The sequence below is a fragment of the Heterodontus francisci genome, chromosome 11, assembly GCF_036365525.1.
Source record: "Heterodontus francisci isolate sHetFra1 chromosome 11, sHetFra1.hap1, whole genome shotgun sequence".
NCBI lineage: Eukaryota > Metazoa > Chordata > Chondrichthyes > Heterodontiformes > Heterodontidae > Heterodontus > Heterodontus francisci.
This window is the reverse complement of record NC_090381.1, coordinates 58,851,405-58,870,607: the sequence shown is the minus strand read 5'-3', so window position 1 is coordinate 58,870,607 and position 19,203 is coordinate 58,851,405. Positions and strand designations below refer to the sequence as shown.

Here is a 19,203-nt window from a genome sequence, read left to right as displayed (position 1 = left end):
GGCAGAGGGGTTTGGGTTTGAAGCAGCAGCTAATATATGCATACATGTGAGCAAGAGCTTACAGTAGTCACAGTAAACCAAAAACACAAAATAACAAAGCTGTCATCACTGAGTATTATAATTAGATAAAACCATATAGATTAGTCCTGGAAAGGCACCTGTTCTGCACATCTCCTGTTGTCATATGGCCCTTTCCAGTGAAACAGGAAAAGGATGGATAAACATGATCAGAGGAAAATGTTCACTTGAAAGGATTAATGAAGAAACCTTTGCAGTTTATCAGCTAGACCCCCAAATTTGATTCTATTTGTATTACCCCATTATTATTATTCTATCTATAGCAACAATTTATAACATGTATACATGACTAATGTATCATCATTTAAGGAATTCATGACACTATTATTTTAACAATTTAATTTGCAGTATATTTTTGGAAAATAACACTATTTTACCTGTTATATCACAGCCCCGGCTGTTCCGAAAGCCATTGCACTAAGTGCTGCTGACCCTGATGTTTCTTCTGGGGCCAGCTAATTTACATGTTTATTGGCACTCTCCTGTTGGGGATCCACCAGGTATTTGCCAGGAGAAGGGGTGGTAGGGGTGCTAGATGTTGATGCTGGAGGCAGAAAAGAAATGGCAGTCAAATTACCCAGAAGGGGAAAATAGAGCATGCAGCACATCGCAATTATCCTGGAGGTCCTTAGAAGGGAGTATTGCACTGTTCTTCCTCACCAGTCCAGGCACTTCTATGGTGTGCTCACTTACGATTTTGATTGAGGAATGAGCCACATAACTTTCCATGGCTTGAAGTCAGACATTCTCTTTCCTGCTGCGATTTCAAGTCCATTGGCATCCTTAAGTTGTATGATGCTGTTTTGTATAATGCATTGGGTATTATCCTTATACATTTCTGTGCTGCTTGTCAGAGCACGTTGCTAATGTGTACACTTGCAGTCTGTTACTGTGACCTTCACTTGAACTCAGAGCAGCAGGATTCTTTGTCCTGGTCTCAGATCCAAAGCGAGTATTCGACAAATATCCTAAATGGTTAAAACTCAGCCTCCTCAAGCAATCCTCATCTGTGAGGCTTTCAACACAAATTCTGTCTGTATCACTGGAGTGGGGCGACAGCATGAACAATGCAGATGCCACATGTGCAGCCCAAAATGGCCACAACCAGGTGGAAGTCATGACATGTGATGGCATAAGGATTTTGGCACTTTTACATTCCTGTGTCCTTCAATGCCTGGGCATTTCTCTGGCATGGCAGAACAGTGGCCAGAAAAGTTGCATTCTGGGCACTTGTCTAGCACTGAATCGCGCACTGAGCTGTGTACCTTCCACATCCACTTCTGCTTCTCCAGCACAAGAGCAGTTATCCCAAACAATGTACAGCTTGCATCACAACACATTCAGGGCAATTATTTTAGAACACAATTTCTAGTGTGCCATTCTAAAAAGCAGATTTCTTTGTTTGAATGTTGTTCTGCCTAAATCACAATATTCCTCTAACATTCCCTCAGAGTGGCAGTGCAATACCAATCTCTTTTCTAACTGATTCTAGTTAAGCGCAATCACAGTTAATCTTTGCATCCCACCAGGACCCTGGCAATATCCATCACAGTAAACTGGAGGCTGCAACAACCCGAAACGCGCTTCTGTTACTACTTCTCCCAGTTGCACCCTCTTGGTTTATTTTTACTGCTTTCCTAATGACGAGATCCTTCCTTCTCTCCAGGTTTATGTCTGCGATTTCTTTTCAGGATGCATCTTCTCCATCCAGTGCAGAATGTGCACACTCGTGGCTCCTGCCCCGCGATGTCGCGAGGCGCAGCTGTGGGTGTCGCGGGGAGCGGGGGTGAGCGCGGGCTGACTGACTCGCGCCGAGGAGGAGCGCGCGCTGGCCGACTCCTGCCGGGAACGCGCCTGGCCCGTGTTGCGGTGACGGCTCCTCCTCCTCATGAACGGGGACCGAGCGGAGGGAAGTGGGCCCGTCAGGTACGTGCAGTGCCGGTCGCCCCCGGCAAAGAGAGACGCCTGTCAGCGGCTGTAGTCCCGGGGCTAGGGGAGCGACTCCCTTCCTGCTTCTTCTTGCTCTTGCTGTCACTTTGGCCATTTGTAAGGACGGTGCGCGGAAAAGTTTTCACGATCGAAAATGTCACATTGCCCTTCCAGCGGCAGCTGATGGAGAGCGGGGAAGCTGCAGGCGGACAGGCGAGGGTGACTCGCTGCCCCTGTCAACCACAAGTTCACGCTGGAAAGGCAAACGCAGTTTTACTGTGGGATCGCTCTCTGTCTCACTGAGGGGGAGTGCGTTGCCCAGCAACCCGGCCCTTCATTTAATTACTCCCTGAGAACCGAAGGAAAATGGGCTGATTTGGACCATTTCTCTTCATGGTTCAGTACTGTACATTTCAACCTCCAGCCCGAAGTTACTGCATTGTGGCTTTCAACAACAGTGAAATGAAATCTAAAGTGATAAGTGTTGGGAGCTCAGTTCATTTTTACTGTGTTTTGAACAAACTGGTACACTTTGCGGAAACAGTTTTTGTTGACTTACATGGATATGTGTGTGAGGATGTCATTAAGTGCGCAATTGTGTGTATTTACACAAAATACGCGTCTAGATTTTAAAGCAAAAATAAAACCAATGTGGCGAAACACAGGCGAATGATAGAAACTTTATCAGGCTATATTGAACAATTTGTATAAATAAATGTTTCGAAGGAAGTTTGGGTAGGATGTAAATATTTGAGCGTTTATAACGTTTGCAAACATTTACAACTAACAGAGACCCGCAAAACATTTGCGGTGAAATTAGTATCCTTATTACAACAGTGCTTTAAATCCCAATCCCACGCCATCACCGTCGTACTATATACCCATCCCATTCCTTTCATCCGTCTCATGTCATTAGGATCCCTTCCCTCATCCCACCCCTCCTTCCTATGTCATCCCATCCCTATTTCTTTCCCATGCCATATGTTTCGCCCATCCTACCCCTCCCTCCCATGCCAGTTTCCCCATACCTTACCTCCTGTGCAATCTCCTGCACCCTCCTCCCCACCCCCCCCCCCCCCCCATCATGTCATCACCCCTCACACCGGCTAACTTTGTTGTTGGGCTCCCCTTACCTTGCCCAACTTTTTGCCTCCACCAAGCACCTCACCCCCACCCCATCGCACTGGCCCCAGTTTCACAATTAATGTAGAAAATACCACTTGGGGTTTGTGTTTCCAAATGTTTTTAGGGGTTGGGACACCATGTGCTCGGCTCCACTCTGCAAACCCCATGGGTTAGGAAGATGCAAGGAGATTTGTGGAGCAGTCAGGGGAGAGGGGATACTGCCTCGACCCTACCCAAGGGGGAGAGACAGAGAGATTAACAGGGAGACCAAGAGAGAGAGACAGTCATCACCTCGCCTCACTGTACCCCAGGGAGAGAGAGTCATCACCTTGCCTGACCGTACCCCAGGGAGAGTCAGCACCTTGTCTGACCATACCCCAGGGAGGGAGCATCAGCAACTCACCTGACCATACCCCAGGGAGATTCGGCACCTCACCTGATCATACACTGGGGAGAGAGAGTCGGCACCTTGCCTGACCGTACCCTGGGGAGAGAGAGTCAGCCCCTTGCCTGACCGTACTCCTGGGAAAGTGAGCACCTCACCTGACCATGCCCTGGGGAGAGTCGGCACGTCACCTGACCATGCCCTGGGGAGAATCGGCACCTCGCCTGACTGTACCCTGGAGAGAGAGAGTCGGCACCTCACCTGACCATATCCTGGGGAGACTTGGCACCTCACCTGACGATACTCCAGGGAGAGAGAGTTGACACCTTGCCTGTCCTTAATCCACAGAGAGAGAGTCGGAACCTCGCCTCACCATAGCCCGGGGAGAGAGAGTTGGCACCTCACCAATTATAAATCATAATTTAAATGGATTTTAGGCATGATGATTGTCTTTAATTCAGTAAAATGTTAATAACTCATCTTTGAAAGGTCAGGATCAAATAAGTTGCAGTATCCTTGTCAACTTGTGATCTGCTAAGTTGCAGAAATTATAATGAGATGCATATAAAAATGGTTGTATTGTTAACTAATGCAATATAGTTTAATATAATTAAGTAAAATCTTAGATGCTGACAGGCTTGCTACAAGTCATTAGGTCTTCCTGAAAGTGTTTCTTTTTCATTCTTTTTCATATTAATTTAACTTTCTATTGTGCTACGTTTGATGGATCCTGCATGAGTAATGGGTCTATAATTGGCCTCTATCCTGATATAGTGTTGGAAAAAAATCGGCTAGAGTTCCTGCCCTTGTTACTGTATAGCATCTTTTGCTGGTTTAGGCTATGAAGTGCCTTGTCATCAAATAGTCAGCCAACACGCAATGTTTATGCTCCCACATGAAGAATGGCTACTTGAGTGAGACATTGGAGGGTGATCACTGTTGTGTCTTATATGATTAACTCTGATGTAACTTAACAGTTTGTGTTATTTATGGATTGTTGGCAAGCAGAGTGCTCTATAGATTGAAAAGTGGTGTTACAATTATGGATAGTTCAAAAGGGTGATTGTTGCAATAATCTATAAATGTGCTTGTAATTTTATTTTGTAAAGTCTATAATCTTATTAGTAATTGCATGAATTTCTGATATATAGAATCATTGATTCATAGAATGTTACAAAAACAGGCCTTTTAGTCTAAAGTCTGCTCCAGTATTTTTCCCTATGTGATATCCAGTACAGGTCAGCACAGCCATGATCACAACTTAAGGCTTGTGCTTAGTGTACCTTGTAAAAAAAGTTGATATTGCTCTCTATCATAAATCTCTTGTGTTTAATCTTATTTCTATGCCCCCTTGTTCTAGAACCTTCAACCACTGAAAACATATTTCTATCAACCCTGGCCCACTCTGATATAATTTTAAATACATCCATCAAATCACTTCATTGTTAAAATCCAGAAATTCTAGTTATGAAGGATAGAACTGGAGCCAATATTTACACACTTTTATATGCATTTATTTACAGAGATGCATATTACAAACTTGTACCCCCTAACCCAACAGTCAGAGTTTCAGTCTGTTCCTTTTTTACAGGAGCACAAGTGAATCCCAGTTAATGCTCACCACCTGAACACAATTAACACTCAAAAGTACCTTTGTCCTAATGAAAAGAATCTCAATTTTTCAACTTTTTAAGTGTATTTGTCTTTCCTCGTTCCAGGCAGCAACCGAATGAAGCTCTGTTGTGCCCTCTCTTAAACATCTTCCAATAATGTTCTGTGAAAGTTCTCAACCACCCAGCTGTTCCCAAAACAAACATATACCCACACCCACCCACCAGGGTAATAAAACAATCAGTTAGATTACAAATTTAATGTTACAAATCACACTTAAAATTTACATTCCACAAATTATTTAACATTTTTCAAATAAAAAAGTATTTTTTCTAGAAGTGCATTGAATAACACATTAGCTGCTTTTACTGGAAGCCTGTTGAACATATCCACTACTCTGGGGGTCAGGCAAGTATGAGTTTCCAATCCACATTCTTGCTTGAAGCTTGTTGATTCTGTGCTTGGGTCCTTCAGTTCAGCAACCACAGTTCAAGTTAAATAACCTGCTTACATCATCACTCCACAACTCTGTTCCACAGTCACATTACTTTTCATTAATGGAAGTTGTTAACAGATCTCCAATAAATTCCCAAACTGGGCAATCATTTCTTGCCTTTTCTATAGAACATGCACTGAATAAGTCCAAATGGAAGTAGTTCTTGTCCAGTCCTCAGAGCATAAATGAAACTAATCCTGGGATGCAGTAAGGAAACAACTGCTGCTATCTAGAATTGTAGAATACTCGCTGCTTAGCAATGACAAAATCACTTAAAAGTATAGATTTTCCTGCACTCATGAGCTTAGTTAATGGACTTTATCTCCTTACTGAAGATGATAAAGCGATGTGATATGTGATGACTGTTCTTATGTTGGCTGTGATGGAAAGATGCCCAAACTAGTATCAAATAGTCTTGAAAGCACCTCATCTGTGGAAAGGTTTTATGGCATGAATGGTAGCGTAGTGGTAATGTTACTGGATGGGTAATCTGGAGGCCCAGCCTAATGCTCTGGAGACACAAATTCAAATCCCACCATGGCAGCTGATGGAATTTAAATTAAATTAATTATTAAATCTGGAATAAAAAGCTACTCACAGTAATGGTGACCATGAAACTACCAGATTGTCATAAAAACCCATCTAGTTCACTAATGTCTTTCAGGAAAGGAAATCTGTCATCCTTACCTGGTCACCATCCCTGGTCCTGTCCCACCAGCAGGAGCAGCGCAGTGGTATACAGTCAGGACAGAGTGGCCCTGGGTGCCCTCAACATAGACTCTGGACCCCATGAAGTCTCACGGCATCAGGTCAAACACGGCGAGGAACTCCCTGCTGGTTACCACCTACTTCCCACCCTTAACTGTTCAATCAGACCTCCTCCATGTTGATCATCACTTGGAAGAAGTACCAAGGGTATCAAGGGCACAGAATGTATTCTGGGGGGGTCTTCAATGTCCATCACCAAGGATGGCTCAGTAGCACCACTACTGACAGAGCTGGCAGCATCCTAAAGGACATAACTACCAAACCACCTGCAACAGGTGGTGAGAGAACCAACAACAGGAAAAAACCTAATTGACCTCACCCTCACCAATCTATCTGTCGCAGATACATCTGTCCCTGACAGTGTCAGTAGGAGTGACAGCCACACAATTCTTGTGGAGATGAAGTCCCGTCTTCACACTGAGGATTCTGTCCATCATGTTGTGTGGCAGTGCCACCATGCTAAATGGGATAGATTCAGAACCGATCGAGCAGCTCAAAACTGGGCATCCATGAGGCGCTGTGGCCCATCAGCAGCAGCAGAATTATATTCAATCACAATCTGTAATCTCATGGTTTGGCATATCCATCACTATCACAGGCCTGTCCAACCTTTTTGAATGGCGGGTGGCCACATTACAATTTTTGTCTTACATAGGGGGCCGGTGAGACAATTTTGGAAAGATAATGGCATTAAAAATGCATCTTGTTATTAATCAAAGCAGCAACAAATGTACATTTGTGTGAAGAAGGTTTAAATGGGAAGATTAATTTATTGACTTACTTTCTCTTCACTATGTCGGGCACTGATTTAATGAGATACCTGGCATTTTTTGCTTGCACAAGTAGTCAATCTTTGCTCACACACTTGGTTGTAGCGTTGCAGAATATTCTGGATAGATGTCCATCTGTCAGGCGTGAGCTTGACTTCTCTCTGTTCCTCTCTCTCTCTCTACCTCCCCCTCCCTCCCTCTTTCCCTGTGTCCCCCCACCCCCCCGCCGTGTCATTCCCGCTCTGTATCCCCCCACATCTCTGTCCCCCTCTTTGTCCCCCCTTCTCTCTCTCTCTCTCTCCCTTTTTCTCACTCTGTCCCCCTTTCTATCCTCTCTCTCTCTGTCCCCCCTCTCTTTTTCTGTCCCTCTTTCTCTCTGCCTCTCTCTCTCTATCACCCCCCTCTCTCTGTCCCCTTTTCTTTCTCTTTGCGTCTCTCTCTCCCTCTCTCTGCCTCCCTTTCTCTCTCTCTGTTCCCCCCCTCTCTCTCTTTCCCTGTCCCCCCTCTCTCTCTTTCCCCGTCCCCCTCTCTCTCTTTCCCCGTCTCTCCTCCCTCTCTGACCACCCCCCTCTGTCTGACCCCCCTTCTCTCTGTCTGACCCCCCTTCTCTGTCTGTCCTTCCCTTCTCTCTATCTGTCCCCTCCCGTCTGCCCGCCCGTCTGTCTGTCCCCCCCCCGTCTGTCTGTCCCCCCCCCGTCTGTCTGTCCCCCCCCGTCTGTCTGTCCCCCCCCCCCGTCTGTCCCCCCCCTCTGTCTGTCCCCCCCTCTCTGTCTGTCCCCCCTTCTCTGTGTCTGTCCCTCACTTCTCTGTGTCCGTCGCCCCCCCTTTCTCTCTGTCCGTCCCCCCCACTCCTCTCTCTCCATCCCCCCCCACTCCTCTCTCTCCATCCCCCCCCCCACTCCTCTCTCTCCATCCCCCCCCCACTCCTCTCTCTCCATCCCCCCCCCACTCCTCTCTCCATCCCCCCCCACTCCTCTCTCTCCATCCCCCCCACTCCTCTCTCTCCATCCCCCCCCCACTCATCTCTCTCCATCCACCCCCCACTCCTCTCTCTCCATTCCCCCATCTCTGTCCGTCCCCCCCTCTGTCCGTCCCCCACCCCCGTCTTCCCCCCCCCCCCCGTCCGTCCGTCCACCCCCATCCGTCCCCACTCTGTCTGCCCCCCTCTGTCTGTATCCCCCGTCCCCTCTCTGTCCGTCCCCCCCTCTCTGTCCGTCCCCCCCCTCTGTCCCCCCCCCCCCGCTCGTCCCCCCTTCTCTCTGTCCGACACCCCCCGTTCGTCCCCCCTTCTCTCTGTCTGACCCCCCTTCTCTCTGTCTGACCCCCCTTCTCTCTGTCTGACCCCCCTTCTCTCTGTCTGACCCCCCCTTCTCTCTGTCTGACCCCCCTTCTCTCTGTCTGACCCCCCTTCTCTCTGTCTGACCCCCCCTTCTCTCTGTCTGACCCCCCCTTCTCTCTGTCTGACCCCCCCTTTTCTCTGTCTGACCCCCCCCTTTTCTCTGTCTGACCCCCCCTTCTCTCTGTCTGACCCCCCCTTCTCTCTGTCTGACCCCCCCTTCTCTCTGTCTGACCCCCCCTTCTCTCTGTCTGACCCCCCTTCTCTCTGTCTGATCCCCCCTCTCTCTGTCTGACCCCCCCTCTCTCTGTCTGACCCTCCCTCTCTCTGTCTGACCCTCCCTCTCTCTGTCTGACCCCCCTCTCTCTGTCTGACCCCCCCTCTCTGTCTGACCCCCCCTCTCTCTGTCTGACCCCCCTTCTCTCTGTCTGACCCCTCCTTCTCTCTGTCTGACCCCCCTTCTCTCTGTCTGACCCCCCCTTCTCTCTGTCTGACCCCCCCTTCTCTCTGTCTGACCCCCCCATCTCTCTGTCTGACCCCCCCTTCTCTCTGTCTGACCCCCCCTTCTCTCTGTCTGACCCCCCCTTCTCTCTGTCTGACCCCCTCCTTCTCTGTCTGACCCCCCCTTCTCTGTCTGACCCCCCCTTCTCTCTGTCTGAACCCCCCTTCTCTCTGTCTGAACCCCCCTTCTCTCTGTCTGACCCCCCCTTCTCTCTGTCTGACCCCCCCTTCTCTCTGTCCATCTCCCCTCCTTCTCTCCGTCCGTCTCCCCCCACCTTCTCTCTGTATGCTCCCCCACCTTCTCTCTCACCCTTTCTCTGACAATTGCAGAGAGTGGGAAAATCAGCAAATGGTTGGTCAGTTTCACAGCTGACAGGTCTGACATCGGGAACAGCAAATATCCCAACTTCGGGTTGATTCAGGATTTTCAGGCAGGTTCCGATTTTTTTTTTTTGAAAGCCTGCCGGAAAACCCCAAATCTGTCCAAAGTGGGAAGCTGCTGTTTCCGATGTCAGACCTGTCAGCTGTGAAACTGACTTCCAATTTTTTTTTTAAAAGCTGAGCTGAAAGAAGACAATGGAAAATTTCTCATCTCCAGTCACGGACCCCTAGTGAGGACGAGGAACAGCCCAGTACAGCTCACATTCGTGGGCCGGATGGAAACCTTTTGTGCGCCGGATCCTGGCCCGTGGCCGTATGTTGGACAATTATGCTCTATCACCATCAAGCCAGGAAATCAACCCTGGTTCAATGAGGAGTGCAGGACAGCATGGCAGGGGCAGCACAAGGCATATGTAAAAATGAGGTGCCAACCTGGTGAAGCTACAACAGAGGACTACTTGCATGATAAACAGCAGAAGCAGCATGCGATAAGAGGAAAGCGATCTCACAGCCAACGGATCAGATCAAAGCTCTGCAATCCTGCCACATCCAGTCCTGAATGGTGGTGGACAATGAAACAGCTAATAGGAGGAGGAGGTTCCACACGCACCCCCATCCACAATGATGGCGGAGCCCAGCAAATTGGTGCAGAAGATAAGGCTGAAGCATTTGCAACCATCTTCAGCCAGAAGTGTCGAGTGGATGATCTAGCTCTGCCTCCTCCCAAGATCCCCAACATTACAGATGCACGTGTTCAGCCAATTCAGTTCACTCCACGTGTTATCAAGAAATGGCTGCAGGCACTGGATACTGCAAAGGCTATGGCCCCTGACAACATTTCGGCTGTAGTACAGAAGACTTGTGCTCCAGAACTTGCCGCACCCCTAGCCAAGCTGTTCCTCTACAGCTACAACACTGGCATCTGCCTGACAATTGCCTAGGTATGTCCTGTCCACAAAAATAGGATAAATCCAATATCACCAATTACCACCAGGGGTTCTGTCCGGATAGCTCAGCTCCAGACCTCATTACAGCCTTGGTCCAAACATGGACAAAAGAGCTGAACTCAAGAGTTGAGGTGAGAGTGAGGCAGCATTTGACCAACAGTGGCATCAAGGAGCCCCAGTAAAATTGAAGTCAATGGGAATCAGGGGGAAAACTCTCCACTGGCTGAAGTCATACAAAGAAAGATGGTTGTGCTTGTTGAAGGCCATTCATCTCAGCCCCAGAACATCGCTGCAGGAGTTCCTCATCATAGTGTCCTAGGTCCAACCATCTTCAGCTGCTTCATCAATCATATTTGATTATAAAAGGTCAGAAGTTGGGATGTTCGCTAATGGTTTCACAATGCTCAGTATCATTTGCAACTTCTCAGATACTGAAGCAGTCTGTGCCTGCATGCAGCAAGACCTGGACCACATTCAGGCTTGGGCTGATAAGCGGCAAGTAACATTCGCACCACACAAGTGCCAGGCAATGATAATTAACAACAAGAGAGAATCTAATCATCTCCCCTTGACATTCAGCGGCAGTACCATCACTGAATCTCCTACCATCAACATCATGGGGGACACCATTGATCAGAAACTTAACTGGACCAGTCATATAAATATGTGACTACAAGAGCAAGTCAGGGGCTGGGAAGCAGGTCTGTGGCGAATAACACACCCGCTGACTCCCCAAAGCCTCTCCACCATCTACAAGGCACAAGTCAAGAATGTGATCGAATACTCTGTACTTGCCTGGATGAGTGCAGCTCCAACAACACTCAAGAAACTCAACAGCATCCATTTCAAAGCTGCCCGCTTGATTGGCACCTTATCCATCACCATAAACATTCATTCCCATCCACCACCAGCACACAGTGGCAGCAGTGTATACAAGATGCACGGCGCGAAACTGCTCCTTCGACAACACCTTCCAAACCCACAACCTCTAACACCTAGAAGGACAAGGGCAACAGACCAAAGAAACACCACCACCTGCCAGTTCCCTTCCAAGTCACTCACCATCCTAACTTGGAACTCCATCGCTGTTCCTTCACTTTCGCTGGATCAAAAGCTTAGAATTCCCTTCCAAACAACACTGTGGGTGTACCTACACCAGATGGCTCACCACCACCTTCTCAAGGGTAATTAGAGATGGGCAACAATTCCTGGCCTTGCCAGCAATGCTCTCATCCCAAGAATGAATTTAAAAAATGAATTTAATAATGCTTTCAAATCAAGCACAGCAAATTCAAGATGTTTGAAAGTAATGGCTTATAATATGGATTACAGTTAAATTTGCACCTTAAGTGAAATCCACTTGCATGTAAATATGACTTGAAAAACATTCTCATTACATTTGATTTTGATTGCTTCCTATTGCATTCATTTTCTGCCCTGTTACATGTAGCAGTGATACTGAACTGGAGGGCTACTTGGGTTACAATAGAGTGCGACAGTGGAAGTTTGGTAAGTGAGGATAATTAAGGGTTAATTTTATCTTAAATCTAATCTGTCTTTTATTTAGCAGATCAACTTAACAGTTGCTGTTAGGGTTGGGGAAGGTGAGTTTTAGACCAGCTTTAAACGGGGTTCACTGAGGCTCTGCTTGCAGCTGCACCTTGTTAATTAGAGAATTCGTTTAAACCAGTTTTCAGGGGGCTAGAGTGAGTCAATATAAAAGTGAGCCATCTTACAGTGCTGACTTTGTTTGCAATAGAGTGCTGACTTGGGTTGCAATAGAGTGCAACAGTGGAAGTTTGGTAACTGAGAAAGTTCGGTAAGGAGGGAGTGAGGAGCTCCTTTCATTTCCTACCTGTCCTCAGAGTGAGGGGAGCCCAGAGCTTCCAAAGAGCACAGCTGACTGGGAGAAGACTCGGAGGGCAGAGTTCCGGACCGGTAAGTATAAAAAACTTACCTCTGGTAAAAAAAAACTGAAAGTGACGTCACAGGAAAGCTGTGACCTGATTGGCTGGTAGGGAATTTTTTTTTACTGAATTTGAAAATAAAACATTGATAAAAATTGATTAAAACCCTAATTAACTAATTAATAAGTAGAGTAACTAAACCAGAGGGAGGAGTTTACTGTATTTAGTTAGCTTTTAATATTTATAGTAGGAATTTAGCACGAGAGACCATTTAGTTACAACAATTTATTAAGGATTTCATAAGTATTTATCTTAAATTAATTTATTAATTAGTGCTAGAAATGTCAGTTAGAGGGGTGATGTGAGATGTGGGAGGTCCGTGACGCTTCCAGCGTTCCGGACGACTGCATCTGCAGGAAGTGTACCCAGTTGCAGCTCCTCACAGACCGCATGGATCGGTTGGAGCGGCAACTGGATGCACTTAGGAGCATGCAGGTTGCAGAGAGCGCCATAGACAGGAGTTTTAGAGAAGTGGTTACACCCAAGGTGCAGGCAGATAGATTGGTGACCGCTAGCAGTCAGTGCAGGAATCCCCTGTGGCTATCCCCCTCTCTAACAAGTATACCGCTTTGGATACTGTTGGGGGGGATGGCCTATCAGGGGAAAACAGCAGCAGCCAGAGCAGTGGCACCATGGCTGGCACTGTTATTCAGCAGGGAGGGACAAAACGCAGAAGAGCAATAGTTATAGGGGACTCTATAGTCAGGGGCACAGATAGGCGCTTCTGTGGACGTGAAAGACTCCAGGATGTTATGTTGCCTCCCTGGTGCCAGGGTCAAGGATGTCTCTGAACGGACAGGGGGCATTCTGAAGGGGGAGGGTGAACAGCCAGATGTTGTGGTACACATCGGTACCAATGACTTAGGCAGGAAGAGTGACGAGGTCCTGCAGGGGGAGTTTAGGGAGTTAGGTAGAAAGTTAAGACAGGACCTCTAGGGTTGTAATCTCGGGATTACTCCCTATGCCACGTGCCAGTGAGGCTAGAAATAGGAAGATAGTGCAGCTAAACATGTGGCTGAACAGCTGGTGTAGAAGGGAGGGTTTCAGATATCTGGGCCATTGGGATCTCTTCAGGGACAGATGGGACCTGTACAAGAAGGACGGGTTGCATCTAAACTGGAGGGGCACAAATATCCTGGCTGCGAGGTTTGCTAGCGTCACTCGGGAGGTTTAAACTAGTGTGGCGGGGGGGTGGGAACCAGAGCAGTAGGACAGCAAGTGAAATAAATGAGGGGGAACGAGTAAATAAGGCCAGTAAGACGAAGAGGAAGAGCAGGCAGGGAGATGTTGCGGAGCACAGCGGGACTGGTGGTCTGAAGTGCATTTGTTTCAATGCGAGAAGTATAACAGGTAAGGCAGATGAACTTTGAGCTTGGATTTGTACTTGGAACTATGATGTTGTTGCTATTACAGAGACTTGGTTGAGGGAAGGACAGGATTGGCAGCTAAATGTTCCAGGATTTAGAAGCTTCAGGCGGGATAGAGGGGGATGTAAAAGGGGTGGGGGAGTTGCATTACTTGTTAAGGAGAATATCACAGTTGTATTGTGGGTGGGCACCTCGGGGGGTCGTGCAGCGAGGCAATATGGGTGGAGCTCAGGAATAGGAAGGGTGCAGTCACGATGTTGGGGGTTTTCTACAGGCCTCCCAGCTGCCAGCGGGAGGTAGAGGAGCAGATATGTAGACAGATTTTGGAAAGATGTAAAGGTAACAGGGTTGTGGTGGTGGGTGATTTTAACTTCCCCTATATTGACTGGGACTCACTTAGTGCTAGGGGCTTAGATGGGGCAGAATTTGTAAGGAGCATCCAGGAGGGCTTCTTGAAACAATATGTAGATAGTCCAACTCGGGATGGGGCCGTACTGGACCTGGTATTGGGGAATGAGCCCGGCCAGGTGGTCGAAGTTTCAGTAGGGGAGCATTTCGGGAACAGTGACCATAATTCCGTAAGTTTTAAGGTACTTGTGGATAAGGATAAGAGTAGTCCTCAGGTGAAGGTGCTAAATTGGGGGAAGGCTAATTATAACAATATTAGGCGGGAACTGAAGAATTTAGATTGGGGGCGGCTGTTTGAGGGTAAATCATCATCTGACATGTGGGAGTCTTTCAAATGTCAGTTGATTAGAATCCAGGACAGCATGTTCCTGTGAGGAAGAAGGATAAGTTTGGCAAGTTTCGGGAACCTTGGATAACGCGGGATATTGTGAGCCTCGTCAAAAAGAAAAAGGAAGCATTCGTAAGGGCTGGAAGGCTAGGAACAGACGAATCCCTTGAGGAATATCAAGACAGTAGAAAGGAACTTAAGCAAGGAGTCAGGAGGGCTAAAAGGGGTCATGAAAAGTCATTGGCAAACAGGATTAAGGATAATCCCAAGGCTTTTTATACATATATAAAGAGCAAGAGGGTAACCAGGGAAAGGGTTGGCCCGCTCAAGGACAGAGAAGGGAATCTATGTGTGGAGCCAGAGGAAATGGGCGAGGTACTAAATGAGTACTTTGCATCAGTATTCACCAAAGAGAAGGACTTGGTGGATGATGAGCCTAGGGAAGGGAGTGTAGATAGTCTCAGTCATCTCATTATCAAAAAGGTGGAGGTGTTGGGTGTCTTGCAAAGCATTAAGGTAGATAAGTCCCCAGGGCCTGATGGGATCTACCCCAGAATACTAAGGGAGGCAAGGGAAGAAATTGCTGGGGCCTTGACAGAAATCTTTGCATCCTCATTGGCTACAGGTGAGGTCCCAGAGGACTGGAGAATAGCCAAAGTTGTTCCTTTGTTTAAGAAGGGTAGCAAGGATAATCCAGGAAATTATAGGCTGGTGAGCCTTACATCAGTGGTAGGGAAATTATTAGAGAGGATTCTTCGGGACAGGATTTACTCCCATTTGGAAACAAACAAACTTATTAGCGAGAGGCAGCATGGTTTTGTGAAGGGGAGGTCGTGTCTCTCTAATTTGATTGAGTTTTGAGGAAGTGACAAAGATGATTGAAGGAAGGGCAGTGGATGTTATCTATATGGACTTCAGTAAAGCCTTTGACAAGGTCCCTCATGGCAGACTGGTACAAAAGGTGAAGTCACAAGGGATCAGAGGTGAGCTGGCAAGATGGATACAGAACTGGCTCAGTCATAGAAGACAGAGGGTAGCAGTGGAAGCGTGCTTTTCTGAATGGAGGGATGTGACTAGTGGTGTTCCGCAGGAATCAGTGCTGGGACCTTTGCTGTTTGTAGTATATATACAAATGATTTGGAGGAAAATGTTGCTGGTCTGATTAGTAAGTTTGCGGACGACACAAAGGTTGGTGGAGTTGCGGATAGTGATGAGGATTGTCAAAGGATACAGCAGGATATAGATCGGTTGGAGACTTGCGCGGAGAAATGGCAGATGGAGTTTAATCCAGACAAATGTGAGGCAATGCATTTTGGAAGATCTAATGCAGGTGGGAAGTATACAGTAAATGGCAGAACCCTTCGGAGTATTGACAGGCAGAGAGATCTGGGCGTACAGGTCCACAGGTCACTGAAAGTGGCAACGCAGGTGGATAAGGTAGTCAAGAAGGCATACGGCATGCTTGCCTTCATCGGTCGGGGCATAGAGTATAAAAATTGGCAAGTCATGCTGCAGCTGTACAGAACTTTAGTTAGGCCACACTTAGAATATTGCGTGCAATTCTGGTCACCACACTACCAGAAGGACGTGGAGGCTTTGGAGAGGGTACAGAAGAGGTTTACCAGGATATTGCCTGGTCTGGAGGGCATTAGCTATGAGGAGAGGTTGGATAAACTCGGATTGTTTTCACTAGAACGACGGAGGTGGAGGGGTGACATGATAGAGATTTATAAAGTTATGAGCGGCATGGACAGAGGATAGTCAGAAGCTTTTTCCCAGTGTGAAAGAGTCAGTTACTAGGGGACATAGGTTTAAGGTGAGAGGGGAAAAGTTTAGAGGGGATGTGCGAGGCAAGTTCTTTACACAGAGGGTGGTGAGTGCCTGGAACTTGCTGCCGGGGGAGGTGGTGGAAGCAGGTACGATAGCAACGTTTAAGAGGCATCTTGACAAATACATGAATAGGATGGGAATAGAGGGATACGGCCCCCGGAAGTGCAGAAGGTTTTAGTTTAGGCAGGCATCAAGATCGGCGCAGGCTTGGAGGGCCGAATGGCCTGTTCCTGTGTTGTATTGTTCTTTGTTCTTTTGTCATGATGTAAGCAAGAGAGTTAGATAGTGCTGTAATTGTGTACTGGATTGATAATCCTTTGTCTTTGCCCAGATTGAGATGCAAATGCTTTCTTCTCTTTAAAATTAAAACAACAAAACATACATTCAGAGCTTAATTTTTCTCCTCACATAACAATAATCAAATTATTTCTTACTTTGCAATAGGTGAAGTGAAATTGGAAATTCCAGCCTTTATGTGCAGTATCTTTTCCATTTGCAGCACTGCATCTATGTTTACTCTTCAGCACATTGCATCTGGATACTTTCAAACCCAACTAGAAATCAATCTAAGTGCAAAAAGTTTTGGAAGCTGCCTTTATCTTTTTGAGGATAATTCATTCAAGTACTTCTTCATATAGTGCACTATAAGAATGATTTTGAAATGAATGGCGGAGGCCAACGTGTACGTATAACACCTCGTCATCCAGCATGTCTTTTAAAAGCTGAGTAGCTTTCATGTTATAATGAAGTTCAAACCATGGTGAATATGCAGCAACAAAATCGAATTTAAAAATGCATGTCCTGAGAGCTAAATTCGATTAGTCTTAAAACTGAGCTGGAACACTAAGTAGAAGAGCCTAAATATGTGCTTCATGTTACAGTATCCCAAATGTACTTTACTATCTGTACTTAATATGGTGCTATAGCTGCCTACTTACTGTATTCTGAAATAGTAAATTAATTCCTGTCATAATAGAGTGGAATCCTCTTGTACTAAACCCTTCTGTACTGAAGTTCTTAATGGAGAAAAAGAAACTGTGTAAGCAGGTGATGCAACTGGCAGTGAATTTACAACTGATGATGGTGAAAAAGGCAAAGCAACATAGAAATGACCTGGAACATTAATCTGTTTAATGGTCGTCCGTCAAATAGCAACAGTTTGTTTTCAGATGCTAGAACAGTATGATACTGTCACTGGTGTAATTTCTGTTGGCTCCAAGCTTCAAATGACTTGGGACTGTTTCACAAGATGTTTGGACACCACTGCTTCCAAAATGTATAACGAGTAGCAGGAGTCCATTATCATTTTGGGACTTTTTCACTTGGCTATTCCAGTTTTGCCATTAAAACAAGTTCAGGCTCATAAATCTTTTGAAATGTGGAGTCTAAAATGCTTAGATCAATTTAAAACATGCTTTTTCTTTGAATCCATATTAAAAATGCAACTGTTTCAGGTTGAATAGACTCTTCATTGTATCTAAACTTGCTCATTTCTCTTCATCAAACTACCATTAATTCTTGATTGGGGATGGGGGAACAAAGACCTTAAAATAATTCCACAATATAGTGTAGACATTCTGGTTACAATTTGGGAGTGTTTCCCTAGTACTAACATGTTGAATAAAATAGAATTTGACTGTATATGCAGTTCTGATACAGTCCATATAAGTACATGTTTTTCATCAGGTCAAAACAGATTTTTTTGTTACATTTTGGAGTACTTGTAACTCTTTTATAATTCTGTCAAATATAAGGAGAAATTTTAATGGCTAAAATTAGGACACTTAAACCTGATTATCCTGCTATACTTGATTCTGTTTACTTTAGAATGCTTAAGGCATTGGGGGATAATGTTTGTGAGTCACTGACTCATCTATTCAATAACTCACTGTGGTCCTGTTTGGCTCTCATGAATTGTGGGGAGGTTCTTATGTTTCTATTATTTAATAATTGAGAATTGGAAGAATTGTACCCTGAGAATTAAAATTCTGTCAGTTGTAGAAAAGCTACTGTAAATGGTTGGCATCCTTCCACCTACAAACAATGATGGACACACAGCAAACAATCCATTTAGGTGGGGCGTCTTTTCTTAATGCGCCTTTGCTGATGGCTGTGAAGGCCAATCCTTGAGAGGCAGGTTCTGCCACGAGTGCTGCACGTGAAGCTGCCAAGTGATGCTGTGAGTTGTTGTTTTTTTCATTGGTGCCTGTTGCTAAGCTGCTGTAGCAAATGGTCATCGTGGTAGTGCACACCAGTCCATAGAACATGTCACCATTTTCCTCTTTCATCAGCTAGTGACTCCCAAGTGCAATAGTTGACATTTAGGGCCTTCCTGTCAAACTTGCAAGCATTCTTGAAGTGGAGCTTTGGGTGTCCCACTGGTTGTCTGGCCCCAGCGACCTCACCATACCCAAGGTCCTTAGGTATGCAATTGTCTTCCATTCTGCGGACATGTCCGATCCACTGAAGCCGCCTGTTTGATTAGTGCCAACACACTTGGGAGCTCTGCCTTTGAGAGGACTGCCACATTTCTGATTTTGTCCTGCCAGGATATACCCATAATGCGCAGCAGACAGTGAAGAGGGAAATTATTGATCTTTTCCTGGTAGCTGTAAGTCACCCATCTTTCACAGCCATGCAGCAAGGTGCTGAGAACACAGACCTTATAAACCATCAGCTTGGTCCTCGGGGTCAGCTTGGTGTTATCCCATGCACATTTCACAAGTCAGCCAAAGGTGGAGCTGCTTTCCCTAGGCGTATATCGAGCTCTGCATCAAGGGACAGATTGTTTGTCACGACGGACCCAAGGTAGTAGAATTTGCTAACCACTTCCAGTGGTTCCACAGCTCCAAACACGATGGCTTGCCACGCATCAACATCCTTTGCATAAGCAGTGATGCCAAATACCAGCACTTCGCACTGTCACTAGAATGCTTGCTACCCAGCCTTAAGGGAAGCACCGCTGCCGGCATTGAT

General features: G+C 46.3%; 1 protein-coding gene across 1 annotated transcript in view; it reads left to right on the top strand.

The window, feature by feature from the left end:
• The first annotated feature begins 1,919 nt into the window (after positions 1–1,919).
• The window catches only part of LOC137375273 (cholinesterase-like), a 34,012-nt gene continuing 16,728 nt past the window's right edge, over positions 1,920–19,203 (top strand). Inside the window, exon 1 of the mRNA XM_068042181.1 lies at positions 1,920–2,004. The gene's annotated coding sequence lies outside the window, so the exon portion shown is untranslated. The remainder of the gene's footprint in view (positions 2,005–19,203) is intronic.